Consider the following 21,656-nt stretch of genomic DNA (forward strand, 5'->3'; position numbering starts at 1 on the left):
TTCATTTTTCAGAGAAAACACTGGTCCAAATGAAAATTTTTATCTACTTGACTAGTTTCCATATAGCCAACATTTTGCCACTGTTTAGCAAACTTACATAAGTTAATACTTGGAAAGTTTTAAAAATTATTTAACCTTGATGATGATATTTATGATGATAAAGAGGTATAATGAAAAACCAACTCTTTTCTCTTTGCCATGCTTACATCTGATACTTCCAGAATACTTTCTTTCTGATACCAGATGTAAGGGATTTTTTCCCACAGCAAGCAATTCTCCAATTCTCTGGGAACACAAGCTATATGTCCTATAATTCAATTCAATTCCAACACTATCTATGTGGAGTTAGTGCAGATCTCACAGATTAAGGACTTCACAATACTGTCCTCCACTCTCACTTCAGATGTGAGTCATAAGTCCAGGTCACTACTTGTGCTTCTGACAAACCAGGTATAAATCAGAGTTTTATACCCTCCTCAGTATCAGTTGTTTGTTAAAATGGTTCACAGAACTCAGAATTACAGTTTACTTACTAGATTCCTGGTTTATTACAAAGGATACAACTCAGAAATAGCCATATAGAAGAGATGCATAGGGCAAAGTATGGGGGAAGGGTGCAGAGATTCCATGCCCTCCCCAGACATGCCACCCTCCCAGTACTATGTGTTTGCCAAGCTGGATGCTCTCTGAAACCCATTTTTTGTGTTTGTTTGGAGGTTTCATTACTAGATATGATTAAATATCTCTGATCACTGGTGATCAACTCAACCTTCAGGTCCTCTCAGTCCCAGGAGGTCAGTGGTGGGACAAGAGTTGTAATCCTCTAATCACCTGAGTTGTAATCCTCTAATCACCTGATTGGTTCCCTGGCTGCCAGCCCCCATTCTCCAGGAGCACCCAGCCACCAGTCATCTCATTAGCATACAAAAAGACTCATCACTGGAGATTTCAAATATTTTAGAAATAGTGTGCCAGGAAACAAAATAAAGATACCTATTCTTTATTATATCACAATATCTCAAGAGGAAAAGGTAACAGAGTATTCCAAAACTTCAAGGGTTTCATAAAGATCTACAATTAGGTAATAGAACATTTAAGGTCAGCTTTCTTGTAGGAAGAGATAGACTTGAATATATATGCTTAAATAATTTTGAAATCTCTCCTCCCTTTATTTCCTACTCCCCTTCCACTTACAGCAGGCATTCTGCAGCCAGGAATCTCTATTAATATGAAAACTCAGCTGGAGAAAACTTAATCAAACAGTCAGTCAATTTTTAAATTAAAAAAATAATAAAACACCTCTAGCCTTAAAAATTACTGTCATTAATCAGTACTGGGAACAGCGGCAAATAATAAATGAACCTAGAACACCAATGGCAAAGAAAAAAGTTTATGACTCTGTTCAGAAAGACTTGTCCTGGAAAGGCCTCAACTGACAGGAAAAAAAAAAAAAAAAGTGCTGTTTGCCTCAAGACTCGAAGAGGATTAAAAAAAAAAAAAAAAAGTAGCAACAGAGACCATTAGGGGGAAAAATTGCCATCTTAAATACATTCCTACACATGTCAGAAACGAACTGACTTTTGAAAGCTATTACCTATTAATTGGAAAATCACAGAGCAGATGGAACCAATTAATCTACAATTACAGAATCACCACAATCCAAACAAAAATAATTAACTCATTTACAAGGTATAATTTTTTAGAAAACTCTTCCTAACATCTCTAAAATTGGGCAACAAATGCAACATTTCATAGGCATAGGAGACTTTAAGCCAACCCTGGGGGCTAAATTTCAGGACAAAAAGAGAGTTGAAGTGTGCAGTGTTTACTACTAAAGAAAAAATACAGAGATAATGTATGTGAAGACCATTTATTTTAGAATGCTTGCTTTATATTGACTGCACATGAGAGATTGTTTGAGGTGCTCATTATGCAACAGTGATCATCATCAAATATGGATCCTGCTATCATGAAGCCTGAAGTCTAGTGAGAGTCAAACAGCAAATCACTACCAATAATGTCAAATTGCCACTGACACTGTGAAGAAGAACTATATACTATATTATGAAACTGAAGGGTGAAGGTTTGCAAAAGTTAGGGAGGCTGATGAAAGCTTTCCCAAAGGTATCGTTTCAGGTTAAACACTTGGAATTATGAACAAGAAAGAAGGGCTAGGACAGGAAGGGCATTTTGACATATGGAACAGCCTATGCAAAGGCCTTATAGTAAAGGTAAATATTGCTACATGGGGGCCTTTAAAAGCCAGTGTGACCGAAATGCCGAAAGAAAGAGGAATTTTGCTTATAACTATAGTGTAAAGCTTTCTAAGACTTGCATGAAAAGTTTGATTTTGTTTTTCTATAAGCATTAGAAAATCATTGAAAGATTTCGGGGGCCATGGTATGCAGAGATTGAAGTGGTTGATTTATGCCTTACAAGAGAGCCCTAGCTGGAGTAAGGAAAATGGATTAAAGGGACTTCAGTAGTTGTGAATCGTATATTTTCTAGATCAGGATTTTCCACTTGACCATACTCCATTTTGAATTATGCCTTACCCTGTTTTCATAAGTCTTGCCTTCTCAAATAGATTTTCATCTATCTCAGGGCAGGTCATTTAACTTTTATTTCTTTCTTCTCCATATAGCTACCCATGAAGCTTTCAAGAAGCTGAGATTTACTCATGCTTAAAATAAAGTTCACAACATTTAGAATGATGCCCCAGGCTTTTTGTGATCCAACCAGATGTTATCTTTCTAGCTTTACCTTTACCTCTCTCTCTGTATCCATTGTGTTTCAATCTCATTAAACTACTTATTATTCCTGAGGTATAGCATGGTCTTCTTTCATATTTTTGTAAAATGTATTATTTAATCTCTCTTTCCAGACTATCATTGCTTTCTTCCCCACTACATAACATTTTACTTATTCTTTATTTTTCTGTGTGAACACGTATTTGGTACTTCTCCATTCCTGCCCATTTGTCTTATATTTTTGCATAGCGCTTTGTATATACCACTGTATGCAGTTCTAACCCTACGATTTGATGTGAGTACCCTGGATCCTGAAATTTTGTGCTATTTATTTTTGTTATCTGAGAGCTCACCATTATGCCTAGCACATACTAGTGTTTCAACAAATATTGTTTGTATTATTTTGTTTATTTCCTTACCAAGTTCAATACTGGGCAGAGTGTTTAATGATGTCAACAAGCAGAAAGTTAGGGATCACAAAGGAATAAAGAAAACTTTTGAAAGCCTCTAAAAGCTGTGACAAGTTCAGGTAATAGCAAAGGCCCACAGGGTAAAAAGTACCGTATTTTCTAAATGACTGGCAAAATAGATAAAATATTGTAGCAGATGCTGCAAGAGTTATGAACTTTGTGGTCTAGGACAAAACACTCAAAAAGATATCCAAGAAAATAAATATTTGCTAGACTGATATAGAGTCTAACAAACTCATCTGTATAGACAGATGAACTCATCTATATAGAAAAATAATAAGAGTGGTTGTCAATATTAGCATTCATATACATCCCTGATTCAGAAATTTCCCAATTCCCCTGGAGCCCTTCTTAGACTGCTTACTCCAATAACTGCAACCTGAACAATGTGGATTTCACTCTCTTTGGGGAGCTGACTATAGATGTCTCAATAACTATGTTTTTATAGGTATTTACTGCTTTATACTATGTGGAAAATCTGCCAGCTGGTACCCAGAGCCATCATCTCCTTCTTTATTTCTTGGCTATTAAAAAGAAAGAAAGATAATTTGTCAAACATTTAAATAAATTTATGGATAGAAAGGTAATAGAAAAATTTACCCTTTGGGTGTTTCCATCAGATTAAATATTAATGAATATTAGCTGTATGAACAATATATTCTCAGATATGATATTTTTATAGTATGATAGACAGAGCATTGATGATCTATTCCCTAAACAGACTACATGCATTTACTAAATGTAATGTCTTGGGACAAATGGAGATAAAGAAAATGTTTCCAGGTATAATGGCATGAGATCTAAGTGTCTCATTTTTGTATTTTCAGAACACAGTAACCCCCAAACACAGAATCTCAAAAAAAATAAGTTTCAAAGTTGAGTCATATTAATACTATACATGCCTTTGATAGATGTCATGAAAATGGCACTTTAGATTTGTGGATTTCCTCCCCAAAACACGTCACCTTCGTGTAATCATGATAAAAGCATCAGAAAAATACCAGTAAAGAAATAACCTACAAAATATCTGACCAGTACTTCTTAAAATTCTGAGGGTAACCAAAAACCAGTAAAGTCTGAAAAACTGTGACAGACAAAAGGAGCCTAAGGAGACTTGAGAGACAAATATAATGTAGTATCCTAGATGGTAGGCTGCAAGAGAAAGAAGACATTAGTCAAAAACTGAATGGGTGGCTGGGTGTGGTGGCTCATGCCTGTAATCCCAGCACTTTAGGAGGCTGAAGAGGGCAAATCATGAGGTGAGGAGTTTGAGTCCAGCCTGACCAACATGGTGAAACCCCATCTCTACTAAAAATACAAAAATTAGCCAGGCGTGGTGGTACACACCTGTAATCCAAGCTACTCAGGAGGCTGAGGCAGGAGAATTGCTTGAACCCAGGAGGTGGAGGTTGCAGTGAGCCGAGATGGCACCACTGCACTCCAGCCTGACCATCAGAGCAAAACTCCATCTCAAAAAGTAAATAAATAGGGAGGCTGAGGCAGGAGAATGGCATGAACCCCAGCGGTGGAGCTTGCAGTGAGCAGAGATTGTGCCACTGCACTCCAGGCTGAGTGACAGAGCAAGACTCTGTCTCAAAAATAATAATAATAATAATAAAATAAACAAATAAATAAAAACTGAATGAGTGAATGAAATCTGAAGTATGGACTTCAGTTAACAATGTACCAATATTGGTTTATCAATCATAACCAATATGTCATACTAACATTTGATGATGATGATGAGGGAAACTGTGTATAGAGTATATGGACAATCTCCATACTATCTTTGCAATTTGTCTGTAAATATAAATTCTGTAAATTTAGGACTGTTCTAAAATAAAAAGGTTATTGAGATTTTTTTTAAATGTTCAGATAAATTGAAATTCAGACAATAAAGATATACTTTTTTTATTTGAGTATTCCCCATGCATCTGGGGTGTATTTATAGTAAAATAAAAAATGGGGGGTTGTTTACCTAAATTTCAAATGTAACTGGGGACAGTGTATTTTATGTGGCAATTGAACATCTGGAGTTGATGTCTTCCAAAATAATGGGTTTTCCACAAGTTTCATTCCAATATTATTGTATCCAGAAAAAAATAAAAACAAAATTAGTTTCAATGCAACCTAAGCAGAGAAATGTGAACTTTCCTCCAGGAAGTGATAGCCTCCTACTAAAGGAGCTGTGGGAACTATCACCATTGTAAACCAAGGTAAGGTGTTGACGATGTTATACTGTTGAGGCTGGGGTGTGAAAACGAGAGTGCTTTTTGATATGAGCACACTCAGTTATGATTTAGGATTCAGTGTTGCATTGAGGACAGATGGAACTGCTTCTAATATTTGCTGGTGTAAACAAAAAAGTATCTGAGGTAGGTCTCAATAAATTTGGAAATTTATTTTGCCAAGGTTAAGGACATGCCCAGAAGAAAAGAACACAGATTTACAGAAACAGTCTAAAGTCTGTGGCTTTTCTCCAAAAATGATTTTGAGAACTTCAATATTTAAAGAAAGAAAGTGGGCTGATGGGAAAAGAGGGAGAATATGGTAATCTACGAGTTGCAAGAGAAAAGGAGTAGAGGAATTGTCACTTATGCTCAGTAAATCAGCATTTTACATAAGATAAGGTGAACTTAAAGTAGCTACCTGTGGAGATACTTAATCTTTATTTGGACTCTCTGCTTAGGAATAAAAGAAAAGGCAATTTCTTGCCTGACAGATTTCAGCGTATTTTTTTCCTTTCGGCATAGTGAATTGGGGTCCTGAGGTTTTATTTTCCTTTAACATTGAGATAGTCTTTTAAAACTGGAATAAGAAAATGGTTTCCAGTCAAAGAAGTGGAGGCACCAAACTTCTTTTGAAGAGGAGAGATGAAGGGACCAGAAGGTCAAGGAGGTGGGCTGTTAGAAAAGATTTATTAAACAAGACTTAAGAACCTACCACTTGCAGCACTTTGGGAGTCCGAGGTGTGTGGATCACGAGGTCAGGAGATGGAGATCATCCTTGCTAACATGGTGAAATCCCCATCTCTACTAAAAATACAAAAAAATTAGATGGGCGTGGTGGTGGACGCCTGTAGTCCCAGCTGCTGGGGAGGCTGAGGCAGGAGAATAGTGTGAACCTGGGAGGCGGAGCTTGCAGCAAGCAGAGATCACGCCGCTGCATTCCAGCCTGGGTGACAGAGTGAGACTCCATTTCAAAAAAAAAAAAAAAAAGAAAAAAGAAAAAGAACCTACTTCCACTTGAACATGTTTCTCAGGGAATGCTTAAAATAATGGCTCCACAACTTTAATGTTGTCAACGAAAAGAGTTAAACTCTGTAAAATATTTGAAGAGATTTTTTCTGAGTCAAATATGAGTGACTCTGGCCCATGACACAGCCCTCAGGAGGTCCTGAGAACACGTGCCCAAGGTGGTCAGGGTGCAGCATCAGACATCAATCAAATATGTTTAAGAAATACATTGGTTTGGTCCAGAAAGGTGGGACAACTTAAAGGTTGGGGAAGTAGGGGTGTGGGGCTTCCAGTATATAGGTAAATTTAAATATTTTCTGGTTGACAATTGTTTGAGTTTGTCTAAAGACCTGGGATCAATAGAAAGGAAATGTTCTGGTTAAGACAAAAGATTGTGGAGACCAAGGTTCTTTTTAATTTATTAATTTATTTATTTATAAATAAATAATTTAAATTGTGCTCCTGATATGAGAACCACACTTTTAGTGTAGACTGAACAGATAGTACCTTCAGTAAGATTTTAAGAAATACAGTTGTGCACCAGCATGCTGGAAAAGCTTGGAGTTGCCTATTTTCTGAAGGCTGGGGCTCATAGTGAGAGATGCCACATGAAATTGGTGTTTCTAACATTACAGAGATGAAAAAATCTCATAATGGCAGACTACAATTGACAACACTGAATTGACATGGAAGCTAGAGTGAACATAGGGTTGGCTTTACCTGTAGGAATCTAGGATGATGGCTGATAGATAATAATGTTCCTATGAACAAAATGTATTGTTAACCCAACCATGGCATTGATTTGTGTAATAGAAAGAGAGCAGAGAGAGGGAGGAATGGAGAGAGAGAGAGAGAAAGAGAGAGAGAGAAGGAAGGAAGGAAGGAAAGAAAGGAAGGAAGGAAGGAAAGAGAGAGAAGAAAGAGAAAGAAGAAAAAGAAAGAAAGAGAAAGAAAGAAAGAAAGAAAGAAGGAAAGAGAAGAAAGAGAAAGGGAGGGAAGGAAGGAAAAGAGAGAAGGAAGGAAGGAGGGAAGGAAGGAAGGAGAAAGAGGGAAGGAAGGAAGGAAGGATGAAAGAAAGAAGAAAGAAAGAGAAAGAAAGAAAGAAAAAGAAAGAAAGAAAGAAAGAAAGAAAGAGAAACAGAAAGAAAAAATTGAGAACTCTAGTCAGCCACTGAATGAAAAATAACTCGCCCTAGCCCAGTTTCTAGATCTAAATCAGTTGAGCTCTAGAGCCTATTGATTCAAAGAGAAGCTGAGTGTAATTATGAAAAAGAATCCTAAAAATCTACTGCAAATGTATAAAAAATAGTTCCCTAATTCTTCTCTGAAGAGATCTAGGTCATTTATTGTGATTGGTGTATGTCCTAGAGAATAAATGATTATTGGGTTTTTTTCTTTCTTTGAACTTGCAGGTCAATAATATCAGCTATTGCTTTCAACCAGGGCTTGTTTCCAAATAGTCTTAAAATGTTCAAATTACTAATGAGGGCATCAAAGTTGGAGCGGAACTACGTTGTTTAGAAAATTTAAACCACTGCAGAAATGACTCGATACTCATACACCGACATTTCAGGACTCTACATTCATTTTAGGCAGGATGAGGGGCATAAGTTTGTGTGTGCAGCATGTTTAACATCACACATTTATATATATTCATGAACAAAAAAATAAAAATTAACACTTATTTGTCAAACCCAATTTATATTTTTCCAAGATAGAAACTTACGTTATTATCACTGTCTGTTGTGATAATTTATTTCTAAACAATTTTTGAAGACCTTGGAGGCTGAAATATTTCCTCATTATATGTAGTATGTACTTCTATTCATTCTTCCTTTGATTTTCCTCACTTTTCCCAGTGTCTGGACTTGATTATGCTAAATATTCAAATATAAAATAGTTTGAGGTTTTTTTCCTCCGAGTTCTACTAAATTACACAGATAATTTCTAGCAGTGAATAAATTTCTAGCAATGAATAAAACATTTGTGAAACTAAATGTAATTTTTTAAATAAATGGGGTTCTTTGGCTATGTGTGTTATTTTCATCTTTTTTCCTTTTTATTGAAGTATAGCATGCATAAATAAAAGGATACATATCCTGGTGTGCAGTACAATGGATTTCCAAAAAGGGATCACTCTCATGTAACAAGAAATATTAATATTGTCTGAATTAAGCAATATTAATATTTTGATACTATTTTAATATATTTTAAATTTTTCATTTTTAGATGCTTATTGTTGATATATAAATTTAAAATTGATTATTAATTTTGAAAAAAAATAGAGCATCATCTGCATCCCAGCAGTCACCCTCACTCCCCATCCGTGTCACCAGACACACAAGGGCAACTATTACTCTCATTTCAGCACATTTAAATAATGTTTCCTGGTCTTCAATTGTATGTGAATGGAATTATGTATTATGTACTATGTTTGTATCCTGACTTCTTTTGCTCAACATATTGTTTTTGAAATCCACCCATGTTGCTGCATGTAATTGTAGTTTATTTACTTTCATTACTGGATTCCATTTCATTATAATCCTTTCCATTATTTATGGTTGTTTCCCTTTTTAGTCTATTACAAATAATGCTATGAACATAGTTGTGTAATATTTTGGTAAGTGTAAGTATGGAGTTCTTTTGGATATACACCAGGGAATGGAATTACTGTGCCCTAAATTGTGAGCTAATTCAGTTTTAGTATATACTGCCAAAGAGTTTTCTAAAGTGGCTCTTTCAATTTATACTCTCACCAGAAAAGTATGAAGATGCATACTAACATTTAGAATTGTCAAACTTATTTATTCATTTTAGTCTTTCTGGGAGTTTTAATTTGCATTTCCTTGATGGCATATAATGTTAAATATATTTTCCTAAGTTTACTGTACATTTGGATATTTTAAAAAATTAAATATCTGTGCAAGAATGTTGTCCTTTTTTTTTGCTATTGATTTGTCATTTTCACATTTAGGTATAAAATTCTTTATACATCCTTAATATTGTTCTTTTAACAGATATATACATTAGAAATATTTTCTGTCATATTAGCTTACTTGTGACATGTTGCGGGAAGTCAGGGACTCCGAATGGAGAGACCAGCTGGAGTCAAGCTGGAGCTGCGGCAGAGGAACATAAATTGTGAAGATTTCATGGACATTTATCAGTTCCCAAATAATACTTCTATAATTTCTTATGCCTGTCTTTACTTTAATCTCTTAATCCTGTTATCTTCGTAAGCTGAGGATGTATGTCACCTCAGGACCACTGTGATAATTGTGTTAACTGTACACACTGATTATAAAATGTGTGTTTGAACAAGATGAAATCAGTGCACCTTGAGAAAGAACAGAATAACAGCAATTTGGGGGGGGAACATTGAAGACAACCATAAGGTCTGACTGCCTACAGAGTTGGGCAAAAAGAGACATATTTTTCTTCTTGCAGAGAGCCTATAAATGGACATACAAATAGTGAAGATATTGCTAAACTCTTTTCCTAGAAAGGAATATTAATATTAATACCCTGGGGAAGGAATGCATTCCCCGGGGGAGGTCTATAAACAGCTGCTCTGGGAATGTTTGTCCTATGCGGTTGAGATAAGGACTGAGATACGCCCTGGTCTCCTGCAGTACCCTCAGGCTTACTAGGGTGGGGAAAAACTCCACCCTCATAAATTTGTGGTCAGACTGGTTCTCTGCTCTCAAGCCCTGTTTTCTGTTGTTTAAGATGTTTTTCAAGACAATACATGCACTGCTGAACATAGACTTTTATCAGTAGTTCTGCTTTTGCCCTTTGTCCTGCTCCCTCAGAAGCATGTGATCTTTGTTAGACCCTTATTAGTATTTTTGCTTTTTGCCCTTTGAAGCATGTGATCTTTGTACGTACTCCCTGTTCTTACACCCCCTCCCCTTTAGAAACCCTTAATAAAAACTTGCTGGTCTGAGACTCAGGTGGGCATCATGGTCCTACCAAAATGTGATGTCACTCTGGCAGCCCAGCTGTAAAATTCTTCTCTTTGTACTGTCTCTCTTTATTTATCACCCAACTGACACTTACGGAAAATAGAAAGAACCTATGTTGAAATATTGGGGGCAGGTTCCCCCAATAGTGACACTCTTAATTATGTCTTTAAATTCATTTTAACTTTAGTATACACCTCTTTATCAAGTTTTCTCTTTAAATGAATATTTTCTGTTCTTATTAAAAAAAAAATCTGACTATCTTAAAATAGTAAGGGTATTTTTATATTTTTCTAAAAGCTTTATTGTTTTTTCCACATTTAGATCTACAAATCACCTATAGTTGATTTTTTTTTTTTTTTTTTTGAGATGCAGTCTCGTTCTTGTCACCCAGGCTAGAGGGCAATCGCACAATATCAGCTCACTGCAACCTCTGTCTCCCAGGTTCAAGTGATTCTCCTGCCTCAGCCTCCCAAGTAGCTGGGATTACAGGCGTTCACCACTACACTCAGCTAATTTTTGTATTTTTAAGTAGAGACAGGGTTTCACCATGTTTGCCAGGCTGGTCTCGAACTCCTGACCTCAGATGACCTGCTTACCTTGGCCTCCCAAAGTGCTGGGATTACAGACATGAGTCACTGCACCCAGTCAGTTGATTCTAATATATAGTGTAAGGAATGAGATAAGATTCATTATTTTTCTATGTGAATATTTATTAAAACTTGCACCATTTATTGAAGATACAATTTTTTCCCCACTGAATTGCAGAGTTTCCTGCAATAAATAAAGAGATCACTGACATCTAAGTAAGTCCAGTTCTAGATTTTCTCCAGTTACTTTGGTCAATGTGCTTCTCTGTATGTCAACACCACACTATTTTAATTCTTACTATAGCATTATGTAAAGTAGACATTGATATGATAGTCCTCTGACTTCATTATTCAATATGGCCTTAGTTATTCTGTGTCCTTTGCATAAATTTCTGTACAACTTTTAGATTCAGAGTCTTAATTTTCACACACACACACGTATTGCACACATGCACACATATACAGACACACAAATCTTGAAAGGCATTTTAATCTACAGATAAATTTGGAGAGAATTTATGTCTTTAAAATACTGAGTCCTTCTATCCATGCACATTAAATGTTTCTTCATCTTTAAAATTAACTTTATTGTGATATAATTTACACAATAAACTCCTTCCATTTAAAGTGTTCAGTTTGCTAAAGTTGACAGATGTATATACTCATAAAACCATCACCACACTCAAGACACATAAAATTTCCTTCAGCTTCTAAAGATCCCCGTATTTCTTTGTGGTTCATTCCTCCCTCAGCTTTTAGCTGCAGGCAAAACTGATCTGTTTCTTATCACAAGAAATTATTGTGTATTTGCTACATATCTGGCTTCTTTCACTCAGTATAATGATTTTGAGATTCATCTATGTTACTGTGTTTATCAATAGTTAATTCCTTTATATTTCCTCTATTGTATAGATATAATATCGTTTATCAATTCAATTGTGGTTGTTTCCAATTTGGGGCTCCTGTAAATAAAGCATTTCTTTTAGGTAAATACATAGTAGACTCTGTAGGTCATGTGATAGGTATATATTTGTGTTTTGATAATATCAGTAAATAGTTTTCCAAAGTGGTTATACCATTTTACATTCCAGAGGAATGTGAGAACTTCTTTACTATTTCAGAAACTTGCTAATAACTTTAAACAAGCAAGTTTTATGCTTTACCTGTAAAATTATATTTGTAAAATTCATGTTGTTTCCTTACTACTGTATAATCTCCCCACGATCTAAGCAATTCCTATTTCACTTAATCCTCACAAAATATTCTGATGTAGATGTTATTCCATTTTTATGTTTTATGAAACTCATGTATGCAGTTGAGCTGAGTACCTACATTTTTGCAGCTAGAGAGTGGTGGAATTGGAGCTTGAATTCATGTATGACTGCTAGTCTTTGGGATCTTTTATTAAACCATGCCATTTTAGAAGGTACAGTCTTCAGTAAGAATAAAGATATATGTATACGATTTTGAATAAGCATTGTAATGTTACCTAATGTCTCCCTGCTGTACTAACAGAAAGATAGCATAGTGCCTGAGAGAAGCTCAGTTTCTGGGTTCACATCATAGCTGATGTGGAGGCTAAAGCAACTCCATCTTGGATGCTAATTTGCCATGTTGGTTTCTGACTAGCCCCAGCTCCAGAAAGTCCTCTAAGATTTCCTGTTAACCTATTGTTTTTTATCTAACAGCAGGTATTTACCATCAATCCTGCTCTCAGGTCAAGCAACCTTGATGTTATCCTACTTCAGTAGCATCCACTCCCTCTGAGAGTAAGAGCTATAACTACTGCATAAAGCTAGAGTTTCAAGTGGTCACATTTCCCATCAAAAGTGCTGTACAGAGAGTGCTTTATGTAGAAGAAAGCCAGAGAGAATATATCCAGTTGAGGACCTGGAGAACAATATGTAACTGACATTGCAAGATCAACTGAGGACAGGCTTACCTCACATGTTTTTTGTTTGTTTCTGAGATAGATCAAATTGGATTTCTGACGATTATACTCAAAAGAGATTCACCTAATACACAGGTTCATTGTTTTTGCTGTGCAATCAACACCCCTTTCCTGAGCTTCTTCTCCTCATTGTAGTTTGTTTATCCATTTCTTCAAGGGATGCCACATTTTACTACAGATGTAGGAATTATCATTCAAAAGTTATTATTGAGAAAAAAATAAAAATTACTAATTTACTTAGTGGAAGAATATCAGGAGTTTATTTCCCAGGAATGATGAAGAGTGTAAGTGTATACCAGGTCAGACAGGTGATCACCATGCTGGCAGATCAGGCAATCCTGTGTCTATAGGCCATTTCACTACCCCAGTAGACTTTCTTAAAATATTACTAATAATTGTTAATTCAGAGTGTTTTTGCTTGTGTAACATATTGTTGTGGCTTTTTTACTCCCATCATTTGGCAAGCAGGAGCATTACAGCTCTTTTGCTTTGGCAGTTTGGCAAGTTCTAGGTTCTTGTCCCGCAACTGAGAGGAACAAGGTATGCAGAGGGGGTAAGGCGGAATAGAATTTGAGTGAAAGAAAAGCTCTCAACAGTGAGAAGGGACCTGAACATGTGTAGCCATCTGTGAGGCTGAGTCTGGAGTTTTCATGGGCTTAGAATTGGGGAATACATGCTGATTGGTTTATGGGTAGGCTTGGAAAACACGCCATTTGATTGGTTAAAAGACATCATTCAGAAAGAACCAACCAAGAGACAGTAAGACAGGATGGAAGACCTCATTCCAGTCTGTGGGTTCTTTTTTTTTTTTTTTTTTTTTTTTGAGATAGAGTCTTGCTCTGATTCCTAGGCTGGAGTACAATGGTGTGATCTCAGCTCACTGCAACCTCTGCCTCCCAGGTTCAAGAGATTATCCTGCCTCAGCCTCCCAAGTAGCTGGGATTACAAGCACCCACTACCATGCCCGGTTTGTATTTTTTAGTAAAGACAGGGTTTTGCCAAGTTGGCCAGGCTGGTCTTGAACTCCTGACCTCAAGTGACCCACCTCCCTTGGCCTCCCAAAGTGCTGGGATTACAGGCATGAGCCACCGCGCCTGGCCCAGTCTGTGGATTCTATCCAGGACTGGTAGCTCAGTTTTCAGACTTTAGACAGCCCTTGACTTGAAGGTGGAGTTTCACTGGGTACCTGTCCCTGTCTGCCTAGGAATTTGCCTGTCTCCTGTCGCTATCAATATCAGGTACAAGCCTACTTTTCCCCAATACAGCTTTATTGAGGTGTAATTAACTAATAAAATTATAACTGCATGAGGTGATAGATGGGCTAACTTGATTGTTGTGTTCATTTCACAATTTATACCAATATCAAATAATCACATTGTACTCCTTAATGGGGGAAGAGTACTTAAATATACAATACAGTATTATTAATTATAGTCACTATGCATTAGATCCATGGAACATATTCTACACGTAAGTGAAAGTGTATACCCTTTTACCAACATCTCACAGTTTCCCCTACTCCCTATCCCTTGGCAACCACAGTTCTGCTTTCTGAGTTTGACATTTTAAGATTTTATGTGTAAGTGAGATAATACAATATTAGCTTTTCTCTAACTGGCTTAGTTCACTTAGCATAAATGCCTGCCATATTTATCCATATTCTTGCAAATGGAAGGATTTCCTTCTTGTTTAAGGCTGAATAATATTTCATTGTATACACACACCACATTCTGTTTACTCACTCATTCAGCAGCAGACACATAGACTGTTTCCATTTTTTGGCCATTGTGAATAATGCTGCAATGAACATGGGAGTGCAGATATTTCTTTGAGATACTGATTACATTGCCTTTGAAGATATACCCAGAACTAGGATTGCTGGGCACTATTGTAGATCTTTATAATTTTTTCAGGAGCCTTTATACTGTTTTCCACAACTCTAAACTGTTTTTCAAATGTACCAATTTACATTCCCACCAACAACCAACAGTGTACAAGAGTTTTCTTTCCTCCACATCCTCTCCAGCACTTGTTATCTCTTATCATTTTGATAATGTCCATCCTTGCAAGTGTGAAGTGACATCTCATTGTGATTTTAATTTGCATTTCCCTGATAATTAGTGATATTAGAAACATCTCCACATACCTGTTGGCCATTTGTACATTTTCTTTACCTATATGAGTCCTTTGATAATTTTGTAATCTGAATATTTGTTGGTTTTTGTGTGTGTTTGTTTGCTACAATATTGTATAATTTTCTTATGTATTTCAGATATTAACACATTATCAAATATATGGCTTCCAAATATTTTCTCTCATGTTACAGGTTGCCTTTTCATTTTGCTAATTGTTTCCTTTGCAGAGCAGAAGCTTTCTAGTTTGATATAATCCCATTTATTTCTTTTTACATTGTCCATGCTTTTGATGTTATATCCAAAAGTCATTGTCAGGATCAATGTCAAAGAGTTTTTCTCATTTTTAGGAGCTTTAAAAATTTCAGGTCATGTAATTAAGTCTGGAATCCATTTTGAAGAATTTTGCGGGGAGTGATGTGAAACAGGAATCCAATCATCTTTTTTTTTTTTTTTAATACATGGACATCCAGTTTTTCCAATATCATTTATTGAAAAATTTTACTTTCCTTAGTTTGTATTCTTGGTACCCTTCTCAAATATTAGTGGCTACATACACATGAGTGTATTTCTGAATGTTCTATTCTGTTCCATTTGTTTATGTGTCTGTTTATATGACAGTACTATACTGATTTGATTACCATGGCTTTACAATATAGTTTGAAATTGAAAAGTATGATGCCTCCATCTTTATTCTTCCTCAAGAATGCCTTGGCTATTTGAGGTCTTTTTGGTTGCATACAAATTTTAAGAATAAATTTAACCAACGAGGTAAAAGATTTATACTCTGAGAACTATGACATTGATAAAATAAATTGGAGAATATACAAATTAATGGAAATATATCCTGTGTTCATGAATTGTAAGACTTATTATTATTAAAAATGCCCATACTCCCTGCTACAGTTTGGAGATATGTTCTCCCAAACCTCACATTGAAATTTGATCCCCAGTGTGGGAGATAGGGCCTAATGGGAGGTGTTTGAGTCTTGGAGGTGGAATCCTAGTAAATGGCTTGGTGCCATCCTTGTGATAATGAGTAAGATTTTGCTCTGTTAGTTCCTGTGAAATCTGGTTGTTAAAATAAAATATTTTTAGAAAGGCTGATATCTCCCTGTCCACTGCTTCTTTTTTTGCCATGTGATCTCTGCATATATTGGCTGTCCTCCATCTGCCATGACTGGAAGGAGTCTGAGGCATTCACCAGAAGCAGATGGTAGTACCATGCTTCTACCTGAAAATCTGTGAACCAAATAAGCCTCTTTTCTTTATAAATTACTCAGCCTCACATATTTCTTTATAGCAACACGAAGTGAGTAAGAACTACCCAAAATGATCTATAGCTTCATTGTAATCCTATCAAAATTCTAGCAGCATTTTCACAGAAATATCAAATACATTATCGAACATCATGTTCAAGGAAATAAATTGAAAACTTCGCCTTTCTTTGATGGAGAAACTATATGAGACAATAATAGTATCATGTGATTCCCCATTAGACAGATCTACATTTCAAAGGGCAGGATTTATTTTCCTCTTTTTTCATTTTATTTATTGATGCAGCCTGAAAACCAAGAACAGTGATGGGAATGTACTAGTCATTCAATAAAGTTTTGTTGAGTAAATAAATAAGTTTTCATCTCAACTCCGTCAAATACTGACTGTGTTACATTGGAGAAATTATTTAATCTTTCTAAATGTGTTTTCTCCAAATGTCAGACTTGTAGTATTCCATTATAAACTGTAGGAAGATGCAAGAAGATTCTTTTAAAAACATGTAGAGTGATACCAAAATGTAACCCATAGAGAGAAACAAAAAAGAAGGTAAATATTCATAGTTTAAGCAATTTTTTTTAAGAAAAGATGGGGTGTAAACCAGAATTCCTATGGCCATAATAGTAAGATTTTGCAAGGACTGTATCTCTTGACCTAATTCTCAAATAAGTGTTTCAATGAATAAAAAGATTTAGCTTATAAAACCAAAGCAGAAATGATATGCCAATGTGGAGATCTTGCATACGTGAGAGTGTCAAAGTATAAGGATATTATTGGGTAAACCTTCAGAAATAATCTTCAGAAATAATTTGGTTACACTTTTAGACAATGTCTTGGCATAAATATTGCTAAGTGTTCCATCTATGTCTAATATCTTATGGATCCCATTGGAATTCAGTTCTTGTACTACAAAGAGAAAGATAATCTTTTGATTTATTGACAATCCCATAAGCTTGTATGTTTAAGTTCATGGGACCTAATGTACTGAAGAAAGAAAATATGAATTATGGTGAATCTTTTTTATCCTTCTGTATTATTATCTATATACTACAAGCAAATATTTATCAGGGAATTAACTTGGTGTCTTCCATTGTAATTATACTGTTATTCTTGCCATATGCATCCTATGCATTGTCTTTTTCTTTTTTTTTTGCAACTTATGTCAATTGGATGATACTTATAACATAACTTTATTTTCAGAGGTAAGTTATTCAATTATTTGCTGAAATACATAAAGCTTACATGTAGTCTTCAGGTTTTTATTTAAAAGGGTGATACTTTATTATATTTTTCTTTGAAATCCACTTTTTCTAGTGTGGATATAGCTAATTAATCTTTCCTTAACTGGTGTTAACATGGTTCATGTTTTCCAACACAAATAAAGTACTTTAATATATATATATTTTTTTAATTTAAAGAATGTTGCTTATAACCACCAAATACTTAAGTTTTGCTTTTATATCCTATCTGATAATCTTTGTCTTTTTTTATTGGAGTGCTGAGATTATGTACATGTAATGCAATTGATATGATTAGTTGTGTATATCATCTTTCTATTTGTTTTCTTTTTGCCTCAACTTATCTTTATTACTCTTTCTCACTGTTCTATGATTTCATTTCACCTTGTTTTTTGACCTATTGTAATAACTCTTGTTGTTACTGTTGTTTTTTTTAAAGTTAGTGGTTAAGATTTATGGTACACATCTTTATTCTAGTCAACATTCAAGTGATATTATGCCACTTCATGCAAAAAAAATTCTTTGGAAATGACGCTGCTGCCCTCCAGACACCAGAATTGTAGAAAAAAGAGCAGCATGCAATCTGAAAAGCTGTAGGCATTAAATTCTAACCCATGGAAATAGCCATGTGGTCTACACCCAAGAAAGCTATGGGACAGGGCAGCCCAAGGTTTTGGAGGCGCATTCTTTGCACCAGTATGGGATATGGAGTCAAAAGCAATTATTTTACAGCTTAAGGATTTAATGTCTGTTCCACTGTGTTTTAGACATGTATGGGCCTGTTACCCCTTTCTTTTGTCATGTCTCCATTTTGGAATGGGAACGTTTACCCAATGTCTCTTCCACCATTGTATCTTTGAAGTTAATAACTTGTTTTTCATTTTACAGGCTTATAGCCAGAAGAAACTTGTCTTGAGTTTCAGATGAGACTTTGGACTTAGGACTTTGGAGTTGGTGCTAGAACAAGTTAAGAATTTTGGGGTATTGTTGGGAAGAAATTGTTGTATTTTGTAGTGTAACAAAGACATGAGGTTTAGGGTACAAGGGTGGGATGCTATAGTTTGGATATTTGGCCCTCCAAACCTCCCTATTGCTGAAGATGTGGCCTAATGGAAGGTGTTTGGATCATGGAGATGGATCCCTTCTAAATGACTTGGTGCCATTCCTGCAGTAGCAATTGAGTTCTCAATTTGTTGGTTTCCAGATATATTACTTCCACTGAGAGTTCTCTGAGAGCTGGCTATTAAAAAGAGCCTGGCATCTTCCCCCTCTTCTGTGCTTTCTCTCTCACCATGTCATCACATACCAGATTCCCTTTGCTTTCCACTGTGAATGAAAGCAGCCTAAAGCCCTCACCAGAAGCAGATGATGATGCCATGCTTCTTGTTCAGCTGCAAAACTGTGAGCTAAGTGAATGTATTTTCTTTATAAATGACCCAGCCTCAAGTAATCTTTTACAGCAACACAAAATGGGCTAAAACAAGATTGCTCCACTGTCTTCTCACTTGCAAGGTTCTTGGTGGCAAGTCTGTTCTCACCATTATCTTTGCTCCTCTGTCTTTTGTGCTCTGGCTTATTAAGATATTCCTTTTGTCACTGGTTATAAGTAATCTGATTATGATGTGTTTCTGAGTACTTTTAATCATGTCTTCTGTGCTTATGTGAATTTTGTTGAATTTTTTGGTTAGAGTTTTCATCAAAATTTAAAACTTTGGACATTATTTCTTCAAATGATTGTTATGTCCCTATTGCTCTTCTTTACTGGGGGAGGTCTCCAATTACACATTGCTTAAAGTTTTCCCACAGCTTACTGATGGTCTTCTCAATTTTTAAGGTTATTTTTTTCTCTTTGTTTAATTTTGAATGGGTTTCTTTGCCATGTCTTCAAGGTTACTAATCTTTTGCAAAGTTTAATTTGCCATTAATCCTATTCAGTGTTATTTCACTTCAGGTATCACCAGTTTTATCTCTAGAATTTCTATTTGATTCTTTAAAAAATCATCCATGGTTCTATTTAACTTTTTGGAAAACTGAAACTCAGATGTATTAACTATTTACTATCCATGTCTGCTAACTCTAATATCTGCATCATTACTGGGTCCCTTTTGATTTGTTGGTTCTTATCCTTATTATGGTTTGTATTTTCCTGCTCTTAACTAGCAATTTTTAACACACTTCTTGTCATTTTTTAATTCTAGCTTGTTGAGTGCTGAAATTTTTTGTATTCCTATAAATATTTTTGAATTTTGTTCTGGGACATGGTTAAATGGCTTGGAAACCATTTGATCTTTTTATATTTGATAGGTTGAACTACAGCAATATTGTTCTAGAACTCATTATCTCCCATTATGGGGGCAGGAACCTTCTTAGTGCTCTGCTGAATACTCCACTAATCATGAGGCATTTTTTTTTTCTTCTTCTAGTGGGAAGAGGCACAACCGCCAGCCATTTATGTGCACTTTAAACTATTACAACTAACCCTCAAAGAGGTTCTTTCTCCACTGTCTGGCAGTTTCTTAAATTCATGTGCCAATCAGCACTCTGCTAAATATTTAAGAAATGCCTCTCAATATCTAGAATTATCTCTTCGCAGAGCTCTCTCTTCCCTGGGATTGTGTCCTGTGAACTATAGCTTCCGCATGCCTCCTTTTGTCTCTCTGGACTCTTGAATTTATCTCCTCAAATCTTACAATCCATCTGCTTTTTCCTGGATTTCCCTTCCCTGCAATTTGAAAAAAAACAAAAACAAAAACAAAAAACCCATATCAAGATAGTACTATAGTAAGCTGAGACAAGAGCAAGGTTTACCTCATTTGTTTTCCATCTCTGAGGAAACAATATCAATCAATATCAACATTAATATTTGTCTCCTATACCATGTAAAAAAGTATATTTTCTCAATTAAAAAATAACTATCTCTTTACCCCAATTTATGTTACAATTACATGTCCTTTTTCTACTTTCCTCTACAGAAAAGTCTGAAGAAGAGTTTTTTACTCATTGTCTCTATTTCCTGATTCTTTATTAAAGCTACTCCAGTCAAGCAATAGCTCGGAAAACTCTGCCTTAATGTAAGATTTTCTGGGGACTCAGTCTTTAATCTTTTCTTAAGTTCCGTTTATACTCCTTCCCATTGTGATCTCATTTAATCCCATGCCTTTAAATAATATTTATATCCTTATCATCCCAGGTTTTAAACTGTCTGCCCAGAACTGACCCTGAACTTTGGGTCAGTAACAAAAAATATCTTACTTAAAATTCAATATTTTTAATTGTGTTTCTAACAGCAATCTCAAACTTAAAAATGTACATCTGATCTTTCCATTCCAAACCTCTTCGTGTTTCAGTCTTTTCTATTTCAATTACAAAATAATTATTTTACTTACATAGTCCTTAAACTCTGGGGTCATAGTTGACTCTCCTCTAAAATATCTTCATGCAATTAGCAAATTCTGTTGACCCTATTCTTAAATTATTTCTCGAATCTGACCAATTTAGCCATTTCTTGCTCTCAGTTTGGACAAACACACCATCATGTCCTGTCTAAATTACTATAATTACTTTCTGACTGGTCTCTGTGTCTCTATTCTTCACTCAATTTATTCTGTTCTAAACTGAGCATCTAGAATCATCATATTAAATATATGAATAAGTCACATTTGTGGGGAAAGTCCTCCAGTGATGTTTCATTGCTCTAAGAGTAAAGTCAAAGTTCTTGTTACGACCTATGAGTCATTATGCAATTTGGACCTAAACTGATTCTTTGACTTAATCTCTAGATTTTCTCATTCTTTGATTCTGCTTTAGTCACACTGGTCATCTTGTGATTTATTTTTCTTTTATTAAAGTAGGCACTCTATCAGCGTGGGAGTTCTTAACACAAACAAAATAAGTTGCCAACATTCAGTTAATTAATTGAAAGAAGGGCTTCTATTCTGGTTGGCATGAGAACTGTTAAAAGGTCTGGGAAGTGGTGAAAGAAATAAACCTGTGCCTTGTTGCAAAAAGTAGACCATTTAAGAAGACGGCAGTTTAGTGGACACAAAAACTCC

The sequence above is a fragment of the Macaca mulatta genome, chromosome 14 (genome assembly GCF_049350105.2).
Source record: "Macaca mulatta isolate MMU2019108-1 chromosome 14, T2T-MMU8v2.0, whole genome shotgun sequence".
NCBI classification, from domain to species: Eukaryota; Metazoa; Chordata; class Mammalia; order Primates; family Cercopithecidae; genus Macaca; species Macaca mulatta.